This window comes from Peromyscus maniculatus, chromosome 3 (assembly GCF_049852395.1).
Source record: "Peromyscus maniculatus bairdii isolate BWxNUB_F1_BW_parent chromosome 3, HU_Pman_BW_mat_3.1, whole genome shotgun sequence".
NCBI classification, from domain to species: domain Eukaryota; kingdom Metazoa; phylum Chordata; class Mammalia; order Rodentia; family Cricetidae; genus Peromyscus; species Peromyscus maniculatus.
In genome coordinates this window covers 82,717,578-82,729,809 of record NC_134854.1, presented here as the reverse complement: position 1 = coordinate 82,729,809, position 12,232 = coordinate 82,717,578, and positions in this window count along the sequence as shown.

The window sequence follows — 12,232 nt, the reverse complement described above, 5'->3', positions numbered from 1 at the left end:
ACCCCCAATAAATGCCTTCCTTCAACTGTTGCTGATGTCTGCTACTGTCTGCTGTTCTCCAGATTTTTCTGCTGCTGCTTGTCAAGCTCAAGATTTCCCCCACCTTTTAATTCATTGACTGGCACAGAAAACAAACCCCTGGATGGGAACAAAAGGATAAAATGATAAACCTCTGAAGTACTAGAGGCACAGAAATGAGTTGAAATTATATTCTGCTACACTGAATCTGCAGAGAAGTCTTTGTACTTGGAAAAACCCTGTTCTTAGCAATTTTATGTTTGTCAGTTGCAGCTCCAACTTCTGCTTCCATGGAGACTGCCCATCTGTTCCAAATAACCTTTTCATTCCCAAGTGTTAAGGTTCTTGGTTACTTCTCTCCATACAACTCTTATGTGAGTTTTTGAGGTCTCTCCACATTAGTCATCTCCCCACTACCCCTCAACCCTCCCCCACCTTTCAAGCTCCATTACTTTATGTTGTTTATTATATTTAACTTACAATGAACTGCTGCAGAGTAAGTCCTCTAGAAAGCAAATTCAAATTAGACATTTTATTAGAAAGCAGTCTAACTTTCAAGATGAATAGTCAAAAAGGAAAGGATACGCATGTGTTTCAGTCCATCTGAGTAACTGAAACAGAAAAGCATAAGGCCATGGCTTACAAGCAACCTATTTTTCCACAGCTCCTGAAGCTGTCAGTCCAAGGTCAGGCTGTCACCATGTTGGGTCTGAGGAGGGCTGCTTTCTGATTCACTGGGTCATCTTCTGACTGTCTTCACATGGCGAAGGTATTCTCTATTATCCTTCATAAGAAAAGCGGCGCCCTGAACAGGAGCACTTTGTGTCTATACAAGAATCCGAGGAAAAGAGCTGCATCTACAAAGGGTAACTTAAAATAATGTCGATGACTGTGGAGAGCTCTGACTGCTTCAGGTCTGAGAACCTAATTACAATTTCTCTCAGGCTATCTTTAGTCCCTCAAAGAGCCATGTTTTGCTCAGATCTGATAAATAGATAAAAACATTTGAAATGTATTGACTTAACAAAACCCTATTATCTACCAATGGAAGGGCTAAGAATGCTATCAGATGGTCTCCGAGGCCTGTAGATTAGATTATTCTACCTGTAGTGGAAGATGTTTCCACCAATTTTACTTTTTTAAAATGCCTTGATTTATAACTTTTTTCTGTTAGTATAGAAACTCCATGAAACTGCCTCTACATTTGTATACTGTATTTGGGGAGAACTAAATCTATATCTCCACATCATGGCCACTCATATTTTGCTCCAGCATAAACCAATTTTAATACGTGGCAATTTTAATACATGAATTTGGGTCTAACACAAGATTTAGTCTATAGACAAAATAGCCTGATCTAGATGCAAGAGCTAAGCTCTGATGCATTCTCAACGCCATTGGCTCCAGGGGCTGATTTCACAGATGACTATGGGCCTAAATAAAACATTACAGCTTCTGAATTTAGTGAAGATCCTCAATCTAGATCATTCATGAGGGGTGAGATGTGAGCTACCCTTTGAATGGTAGCATTGGTGTGCTCAGGAGCTGTCTTTTCATGAGTCAGTTCCTGAAGAAGGCTGACACTTGATGGCACATAGCAAAATTGCTACTACCTGGGTAAGTGGAGCACAATCCAGGGTGGGAATTTTGGTGCCATGCTATTGTGCCCATTGCAAAGAATGAACTAGTTAACTGTGTGCCTTTTGCACAGAAGTGTTGATTAGTACTTTCTCCAGGGAATTTAATGGTCGTTGCTGACTAAGGGCTTTAGCCCATACTATGCTAAAATACATATAAGCACTATGGTATAAGGCAAGAAAGGTCTTTTTTAGAAAACAAAAACAATTTAAGGGACTGAATTCACATGAACGTGGGTCAGGAAAAGAAGGCCTGAAATGAGTAGGACTTCTTATTGGGGTAAAGGATAGACACTGCAAAATGCTATGTCAGTGAGTGTTGATAAAAAGCATAGCTCTGACCTCAAAAGGAATAAGACTTTATTCTACAGCCAAATTTGAGGACCATATCTCACGAAACATGGAGCTATGTTACCCCCAGTCCTCTAGAAGAACAGTGAAGTATTTGAGGAGGACAGTCAGGAAACAAAGGCCAAATAGTAAAAATCAAACAATTCCAAAGGCCAAGAAAGGCAAGATAAACAAAAGCAGAAACCAAAATGCTTTCAAAGTTCTAAAAGTGAACAAAATACTAAGAACAAACTAAAGTCAGAATCCAAAATGCCTTTAGATATCTGAGAGCAAACAAAACACAACCAAACATCCAGACCAGGATGCTTTCAAAGCAAACTTGTTTTTCTGTCAGCTTTGTGGCTGCACCTGAATCTACGGATATTTTAACTATTGTCTGTGGTCCTGTGGTCAGCATTCTGCCACTCAGGCAGTGTCCTGGTGGGATTTCTGGTCCTGCTGGCAGCAGTTCTGCTGCTGCTGCCGCCAAATATGGTTTTTAACTAAGTCTCTATCACTCTATTTACCGGTAGAGACTTAGGAGTCAGATGTTGTGGTGAAAACCTGCTAACTCAGAGAGGCTGAGAAGCAACCAGATGACCTTCCATTTTGGCTGGAGACCCAGTAAGAGAGCTTCTCTCTAGCTATCCTAAACAAAAAAGATCGTGAAACTCCAAGTCCCTCCTTAATGCATTGCACCTCTCTATCCATCTTCCTGGCTCCTCCATACTTTCTATGGCTGATTCCTGTCAACTAGTTGCTGGCTCTGCCTCCTGATCCAAGGTTGATTTATTAACACAGTCTTGGGTTTCATAGTATGATCAAATATCCCACAACAGCAAACGAATTAGATAAATTAAATACTTTGAAAGCAGACTCAAAATGTATCTATTAAATTAGGACCCTTAATTAACCAGCAAAGAATAAATAAATGGACTGTTGACCAAATGAGGAGAAGTCTGGAGCCCTAGAAAGAATTCACACAACCCACCTGAGGAAATAACATCAAATGAGCCTAGATTCAATGGGTCCGTGCAGACACCTCATTTTCATTCAGGTAATTCTGCCTGTGGAAATGGATTACTATTATTATTTTTGAACCCCCACATTGTGGTGTCCTGACTGTTGATGCAAAACACACAGCTCTCTCCTCAAGTGGAATAAGAAAAGATTATTTAGGAGCCCAGTTAAGTGACTTTGGTCCAGGAAACATGGAGCTAGGTTATCCCAGGTTCCATGTTCTCTCATAGAAGCCATTTTATGAAGTGGTGTACTGCCAGAATAAAGTAAAAACAAAAAAACAAAAACTCTCTTGGTGAGAACCTCAGAGAAGTGGGTTACAGCAAAGCAGAGGAACCTTCCCTATAGGTTCAGATGTTATCTGATGACATACTTGGCTTTCAGGTTGGTATAAGAAGTCTACTGAGTTAGTAGATTTCAAAATATTTTTATCAATTAGTCACAAAATGTGAGTTCCTACTCAAAGGAGCGCAAGGAATGGCTATTTAGGAAGCTTAGAAACTAGGCTAAGATATGGTTTAGCCTCTGACCTTACAACATCCCAATCTCTGCATACCACTGCAGTTCTAATCAGTCTTTGAAGATACAGCTTCTTTCCAGGAATTCTTATCACAAGGGAAAGCTTATGGGTTATAGCAGTCTGTTAATACTGATTCATGTTCATTTCCACAGCTCTCATGATGACTCTTATTGGGTGAACTTCACACATGTATCTAGTCCAAATAATGCAATTTTAGAGGAGATTAAGTATAGGCTAGTTATCAAATGGGTAGATAAAACTTGAGAACTTCCATTAATGTCAGCAGAGATTTTTATTTGTATACATGGTAGAGTGAGTTCTTAACAAATTCCAAGGGTGATGGGAAGTCAGGTTATATTTGCTGACACATAGTAATAGATTTAAAATAGGTTAAGTGATGAAATAGTAAGAAATTTAGCAGAGGATTACACTTTCCAACTCAGCCATTGCTGAGACAGAAAAGGATGAACCAAGTATGATAAAGAACTATTTATTACTAGTTTTGTTCAAGGCCATCCTTAATCTCCATCCTCTTTCCCAATGTAACTGAGGATACCGATGGAACTACTCCTTGAGGGGTGAGATTACCTTCATCTGGACTAAGAGCCACATGGGAGTAAACTTCTGGGCACTTCTATCCCCTGTCTGAAGTTCATCTCACATCTCTAGACAGGAGTCATCAAAGACGTGGCTTTCTGGTTATGTGCATGGCTTATCTGCTGGTATACGAAGCTAGGTACTTCATACAAGACAGATCTGTCTCAGAAAAGATACAATTGAGATATAATAAATACAAATTAACATGTTTTCACTAGTTAAGAGGGGGAAAAAAGTTCCCCTGCTTTGGTTTTATACTTGTCAATACTTGATAAAGCATATCTCTTTTGTTGTTGTTATTGTAAAAACAGGAAACGCAACTCAGCATAAATGAACAAAACTTTTTCAGACACAAAGTGTGTGTTATAGCAAGTAACTGCATCATCTAGGAGTATGTGGTGTGTGTGTGTGTGTGTGTGTGTGTGTGTGTGTGTGTGTGTGTGTGTGTGTGTGTTCCCTGTTTATTTCAGCTGATTGGATATCAAATCTTCCATCCTTCCAAATTATTTGACCAAGGTGCTGCATGTGTTTTGACATTTTAAAATGTTCTGCTTCTTATCTGCTCTATCACAGTTTTCAGCATGTAGTGCAGTCTTTTTAAGGTTTCTTTCTAATTATGAAGCAATCTTTAAAAAACTCAGTTTTTTTTCCTGTGTCAAAATTAAAAAAAAAACCTAATCTTCCAATGCTTTTAATTCTTAAATTTTTAATCCTTTGTGTAGTCTCTTTCATCTACTAATCCCACCTTACACTTAAAAAAAAAAAGAAAAAAGAAAAGAAAAAAAAACCCAGAAAAACCCAGGGTCTCGCTGTATAGCCTTGGCTGGCCTTGAGCTCACTGAAATCTGCCTAAGATTAAAGATGTTTGCCACCACACCCAGCTTTAAATCCTTCCCTTTCATCTGTGATCTAGCTTTATATTCTAGCAGAGTGATGGCCTGGTACAAAGTACAGTGTCGAGGATTCTGGGAGAAGCTTGTTAAAGTAGTCTCCTTGGCTTCAGTCACAGCGTCCGACAGGCTGCATGTGATGGATCACTGTCTGTGAAGAAACATACTAAGTGACATGTGGCTACATTAGAGTAACCCAGATGACTTAGATGACAGCAGAGTCATGGAGCCCAAGAGTGCAGTCATAGCGAGCATCAGGCAAAGCCTGAGAAATCATTCCAGCAATGGTAAATATTCAAGAAGGAGTCACAACCCCCAAGTTTCTGTTATGCAGAGGCTTCAGTTTTGATGTGCGAAATTATTTGGTGCATGTATGGCAAAGAAGGCTGTGGGTACACCTGTTTAAAGTGTGATTTTTTTTAAAAAAGTTATTTTCTGGTTGACTCATCTCTTTTCTCTGTTCAGAAGGAAAGAAGGAAGAGAGAGGGAGGGAAGGGAGGAGACAGAAGGAAGGATACAAGGAAGGAAGGAAGGAAGGAAGGAAGGAAGGAAGGAAGGAAGGAAGGAAGGAAGGAAGGAAGGAAGGGAGGAAGGAAGGAAGGAAGGACACAAGGAAGGAAGGAAGGAAGGAAGGAAGGGAGGGAGGGAGGGAGGGAGGGAGGGAGGGAGGGAGGGAGGGAGGGAGGGAGGAAGGAAGGAAGAAACAGAGGAGTCACCAGTGCAACCTATGCCCTAGTACTTCAACACTTTTCTTCTCAAGCCATTGAGAATTAACTCCTTGTGACCAAGATCCTTCCTGCTCAGGGAGTAAATGCTAGAGGGGTTTACATTCTTGGCAAACCATTTCTACAATCAGTTCCACAGGAGTCTCTTCAATTTTGTCTATGCTCCACACACAATGAGTGCTAAACCAAAAAGGAAATAGTTAAAAACGCTGCTTTGGTGGGTCAGATCAAACCACGGTAGATGAGGATTTGTTTAAACTGCTGCTGTCAATCATCACTGCAAACTCTTTCAAGTGACAGCTGTGAGAATTAATTCCTTTCTTCTGCCTCCATGTAAGTCCCCAAATGAAAGTATAATTCCATCAAAGCTCATCAGAATGGGGAAGCTTGGGTGATTGCTTTATAGACAGAGTCCTGCACCCTCACAGCTAACCTTTAGCACATCCCTACCTAGACCCAGAGTCCATGTGCAATCAGGACAGACAGCATTGCTTAAAAATGGCTTGAAAGGGCCCCATGAAGCTCAGATGGGGGTCCAACAGCCATCCCTATCCCCTCATTTTCTGAGACCTTGTCAATAGTAACAGGCCTTCTGGTGACGATCCCTTGCAAGTAGGGACATCAGTTGTGGTGAAGACCCCAACTGTTCTGCTCAAAGGAAAAGTTTCTACCTTGGTACTACATCAGTGTCACATGGAAAAGATCACAAAACACTGGAGAAAAGCTTTTCAGTTTGCAGTGATTACTCCATAGTCACTCTAAGTGATGATGGAGAAGAATGAGGGCAATGTTAGTGTACGTTGAACATAATCAGGACACGCTTGGCACAGTCTGGAACTTTCTGTGTGAATTGCATTAAAAAGCCTTTCTGAAAGTCACTGAGTTCAGCCCACTATACTTTGTCTAGCTGAGCTTTCACAGACAATGGGCTCTCACTTCTGTACTGAGCAAAATTTTTAATTCCATTTGTTTGCATCCTTACCAATGCTTGTTATTTTCAGGCATCTTATTTGTAGCAGTTTTGTGATGGGGGCTTAAGTGTCCTGGTACTTCTAGTTTGCATCTGTGAAGCTGTGCACTCCTTTACACGCTCTGTGTTCGTGCAGATATTCTCTTCTGTCAAGGCTCTGTATAATTTCAATAACAATTTCAAAACATCTGGTTCATTGAATGAAAGCAATCTTGTACAATGCACTGGAGAATTAGAATTCATTCACAATTATATGAATGAGTTTGCTTTAGTCTAACATAGTAAGGAAGAGTGGTGTTTGGCCTCAGACATGATTTATATTCCTCTGACATCTAGTTCTAATTAGTGGAAAACCTTTTTTAATCTCTTGGTAATAATACATACTTTGTAGGCTCTTAGATTGTTATTTATAAGATAGCTCAATATGATGTTATTCTCAGGTGTTATAAGCATTTAAAGGAGTGAAGTGTCCCATGATTTCACTCAATGAATTCATCAAAACATCATTGAATCTATGGAATCACAAAGTTTATATGAATTTCTTCTTATTCTTCCATATGATGGGTAGAGGCTCACAATCGTACTCCATACAGGGTGATGGAGGCTCACAATCCGACACGATGATAGAGAATGAGTCCGGGAACTCACTGTGCTGACCAGACTGGCCTAGAACTCACAAGATCCACCTGCCTCTGCCTCCTGGGTGCTAAGATTAAAGGTGTGTGCTATAGAGGTCTGCAATACTGTAAGTCAAAGAAAAGTAGGAAAACATTTGGAAATGTTAGCAAAGAAGTAACAAACATAACTACATACCCAAAGAATAGGCTCTCCTAAAAACAGTAGCATTGAAATGAATGACGTAACACTGTTTTGTTCTGATTGCCCCCTGACTCCATTTTGTGTCTACTCACATGCTTTTCTGTCACTAAACCCCTCAAAAGTCATGTCCATCTTAGCCATACATTCTGTACCTTCCAGGACTTTGACTGTGGTGGCACAGATAAATAACCCAAACAACTGATAAATCTGTCTACACACATGATACAAGATTCCTTTGACAATGAGGTCATTGCAGTTTTTGTCTTTAAAAAGCCTGAGCTTTGGGGCCAAGAATTTTAGCATGAATACTAATTGGTCTTAATAATACAAACCCAGAGCCAGCTATCAGGGCTGAAAGATGAGAGAAGTAAAGGAGCCAGTCACTAGAGAGACTTTTTTTTATTTTTATTTTTATTTCAGGGCTGAGGACTGAAACCAGGGCCTTGCACTTGCTAGGCAAGTGCTCTACTACTGAGCTAAATCCTACCTCTACTGAATCCTCAGACCAAAAAAGGCTGAGCTCCTGTCTCCACACTGCCTTATCACTTCCTCTCTCTGCCCAGCCATATCACTTCTTGTCTGTTGTCCATACAGACCTCCAGACCTCTATGGTTAGCTAATGGCTAGCTCCACCCTCTGATCTTCAGGCAAGCTTTATTTGTTAGAGCACAAATGAAATATCACCACAAAGAATTTTTTAGGCCATAGTATTCTCTCTCTTACCTGCTAATAAAGGACTCTAATTTGGCCCTGTATGCATGGTGGTCTGTAATTTTTCCATGTGAACCATAATAGCAAATGCTAATTAAGAATATGAAAGGAGAGCTCTGGCTTCAGCCTTCACTGTCTGTGTTTCTATAGTCGCTGCTGCTGCTGCTGCTGCTGCTGCTGCTGCTGCTGCTGCTGCTGCTGGTGGTTGTTCTTCCTAACTGGGGTGCTGGATCTGGAGATGTACCTATAGATGGTATGGCAGAGCAAGTACCTTCTTTAGAAACATCTGAAGCAGTCAGGTGATCTTTTTGATCTACTCTTTGGAAGAGCTGACTCTGCAGTCAGTATCAATGCTAGTAACAGTATATGGGGATATACACAGATAGTTTATGATCTTTGTGAACTATTCAGACCTGAAGTTCAGATTCCTGATTCAAACTACCTATTTATGGGTGATTATGCAAATGGAGGTTATAGTTTGCAATCCTTCACTTACCATCTTACTGAAGGCTAAATGGCCGGATCATATTACATTTTAAAGAGGAAATCATGAAAGTAGATACCAAAGCTTTTAACTTGCTCACAGTATCAACTTTAACAGATGAGTATAATTGGTTATTTTTTTACTCTTAGATCTTTCAGGGGCCTGCCACCCAGCTCCCAAATAAATCACACATGGAGGCTTATCCTTAATTATAAATGCCCAGCCTTAACTCGGCTTGTTTCTTGACAGTTTTTCTTAACCTGAAATTATTTCTTCCACCTTTTGCATCTGGGTTTTTCCCTTTTTTAACTTCTGTATATCTTTCTTTCACTCTTAAACCATGGCTGGCTGGGTGGCTGGTCCCTTCTTCTCTTGCTCCTTAAACCTGCTCTTTCTTCTTTTCCTCCCAGATTTCTCCTTTTTATTCTACTTGCTTGACAGTCCCACCTATCCTTTGTCATGCTTTGCTATTGGCCATTCAGCTGTTTTAGGTGAATTAGGCAGGTGTTTTAGGCAAGCAAAGTAACACAGCTTCATAGAGTTAAACAAATGCAACGTAAACAAAATTAACACACCTTAAACTAATATTCTACAACAGGTGAACAGATTTTGTGTGTTCATCATGCTTATCTCCTTATATCAAAACACTGGGTCAAATTCAAATCTTTGAATGGAATCAGGATATTTCTTACAGAGGGACATTTTGTGACCTGGTGTAGTCAGAGCCTGAAGATGTAGGCACTTGGGCAATCAGTCACAAAGGTAAGGTCTAGACTTTTAGGACAAAAGTTTAAGTGAGTTTGTACATTTTAACAGTTTGAAATTCATCTGCAGATCACATGAGCTTGTTCTGGAAGGCTCGGAGTTTCTCTTTGACTAGTTGGCTATAGTGCTGTCTGCTGTGGGATGGTCTGTATGTTGCTCTGATTGGCCAATAAATAGAACACTGATTGTCCAGTGGCCAGGCAGGAAGTATATGTGGGACTAACAGAGAGGAGAACTGAGAGAACAGGAAAGTGGGAGGAGTCACTGCCAACCGCCACCGTGACAAGCAGCATGTGAAGACACCAGTAAGCCACGAGCCACATGGTAAGGTATAGATGTATAGAAATGCATTAATTTAAGATGTAAGAACTAGATAGCTAGAAGCCTGAGCCATTAGGCCAAACAGTTTAAATAATATAAGCATCTGTGTGTTTATTTTATAAGTGGGCTGTTGGGCTGCCAGGGTTTGGCTGGACCCGGAGAGAGAATTCTTCAGCTACAGCTGTCTGCTCCTAACTACCGCTACTGTGGGGACATTGCTTCCATCCTGGTCTCCAACAGTGTCAATATGAGAGAAGCAAAGTTATCCTGGGCAATCACAGCATCAGCACGTGTTATTCTGCCCAGGACCATGATTCTGTATTTCCATTGAGACTTTTGCTGTCACACTGGCCCGTTACCCCCACCCTCTTTTACACCAAATTTCATGCACTACCCTCTGCAATATACTTTTTATTGAGCATTTTTGTGGGTGAGATGCTGCCCTTCTCTTGCTTTTCTAAATTTTAAATTTCCTAAACTTACTGTTGGTTAGATGTCACTAGTAATGCTTTCCCATTGCTTCTGCCACCTGCCCTGTCCTACCTTAGATGTGTCTGAGAAGACGTGCCAATGCTCTTAAGGACAAATGTCTTCATTCTCTCAGTGCTGCATGTAGCTCCTGCTTCCTGGCTGTTCTGGGAAGACAGAAGCATTTCCTTTTTAAAAATCCAGTTGAAAATTATCTAAAACTTTCCTCCTTATATATCATTCAGCCTTCTGTTTCAGTTTGGTAAATTTTAGGAAATGTCTGCAGCAGAGTTGCCCAGTGGGTAGGATGACTGCAGTTGACTGAGTTATGTGCACTTTTCCCAGCTGTGGACTTCACTCTCCTTTGTTGGAAGATGTTTTAAAAGGATATAAAATAAATTTGTTTAAAGGGCACCCCCCCCCAAGCCCCAAAACCAAAAAACAAACAAACAAAAACCAAAACTATATATGAAAGAAAGGTTGGCAAGATGATCAGTAGTTAAGAGCTCTCAAGCTCTTTCAGGTGACCCAGCACCCACCTAGAAGCTTAAAACTGTGATTCCAGTTCCATGGGATTGGACACCATCTTCTGGACATGACAGGATGGTTGGTCTCCTGAACACAGTGTTGGCAGACTTTTCTGTCCTGCAACCCTCTCCCAAATAACCACACAGAGACTTAATATTAATATTAATTATAAACGCTCAGCTGATAGCTCAGACTTATTATTAATTAGCTCTTATATTTTAAATTAATCCATATTTTTCATCTACTCTCTGCCACATGATTGTACCTTCTTTCAGCATTTATGTTGCTTCTCTCTGTCTCTGCTCCTGACTCTGCCTTTCTTCATCCTAGCATCCTCTGTGTCTGGCTATCTTGCCTATAACTCCTGCCTAGTTACTGGTCAGTCAGCTTTTTATTACACCAATCACAGCAGTACATTTTCACACAATGTTCAAATATCCTACGTTTTCCCATTTTTGTCTAAATAAAAAGGAAGGTTTTAACTTTAACATAGTAAAATTATATACAACAAAAAGAGTTATTAAGTAAGAATTACAGTTACAATATCCAGTCCATCTGTATTTGGCAAATTTAGAGAAAATACTGTCTGTCTTATTTTTGTGAATCTAAAGTTTTATATATAATTTATCTTTTTATCACAACTAAGGAAAACTTTAAATGTAATTATTTAGTCTTTACTTCCCTCAAAGACCCCAGAAGAGTATAATACTACCTAACAACAGGGACATATGGGTGCCTAGACGATCACCCAAAATTCTTCTGTAATGTTAGGGCATCCATCTTTGGTCCACAAGCCTTGTATATCTGGCAGACATATTTTAGAAACAGGGAATTTTGAAGGACTGTCCTACCTTGTCTTGGCAAAGTTTCATAGTTACTTTCTTTTGCATCTTGTTGGTCCAGTTTGGACAGTATAATGTTAGCAATTGAGGCAAGGGCAGCTTTTGTTAAACTATCTAGCTTTTTTCATGAGGAAAGCAAATTCCATATGGAGTTTCTTTAATTTCCATCTTCTTCGTTTGAAGTAAATTGTTGCTGCCAGGAGCAGATGTGTCTCACTGTCAAGATATGTTAGTTGTTAAAACATCTTAAATGCCATATTCTATAGGCCTTTGAAATATTTGAAGACCATCCATCTATTAAATATATCTGTTTAACCTTGAAAACATACTTACTATGACTACAAGTTTGATTACTATAAATGACTAAATACTAACATGTATTTCTTAAATATACATTATATTTTTTAATGAGCTGCATAAGCATAATAACCCAAACAAGAGTAGAAACATACAAACAGTATAAAAATTAACTATAATTTGTATCAATAAACCAAAATCCACACCAATGTAAAATATTTTGAGATTAATAGATGCTTTTTGGATGAAAGTAGATTCAATAATCTACCATTTTCCCTTATCATTTCTTT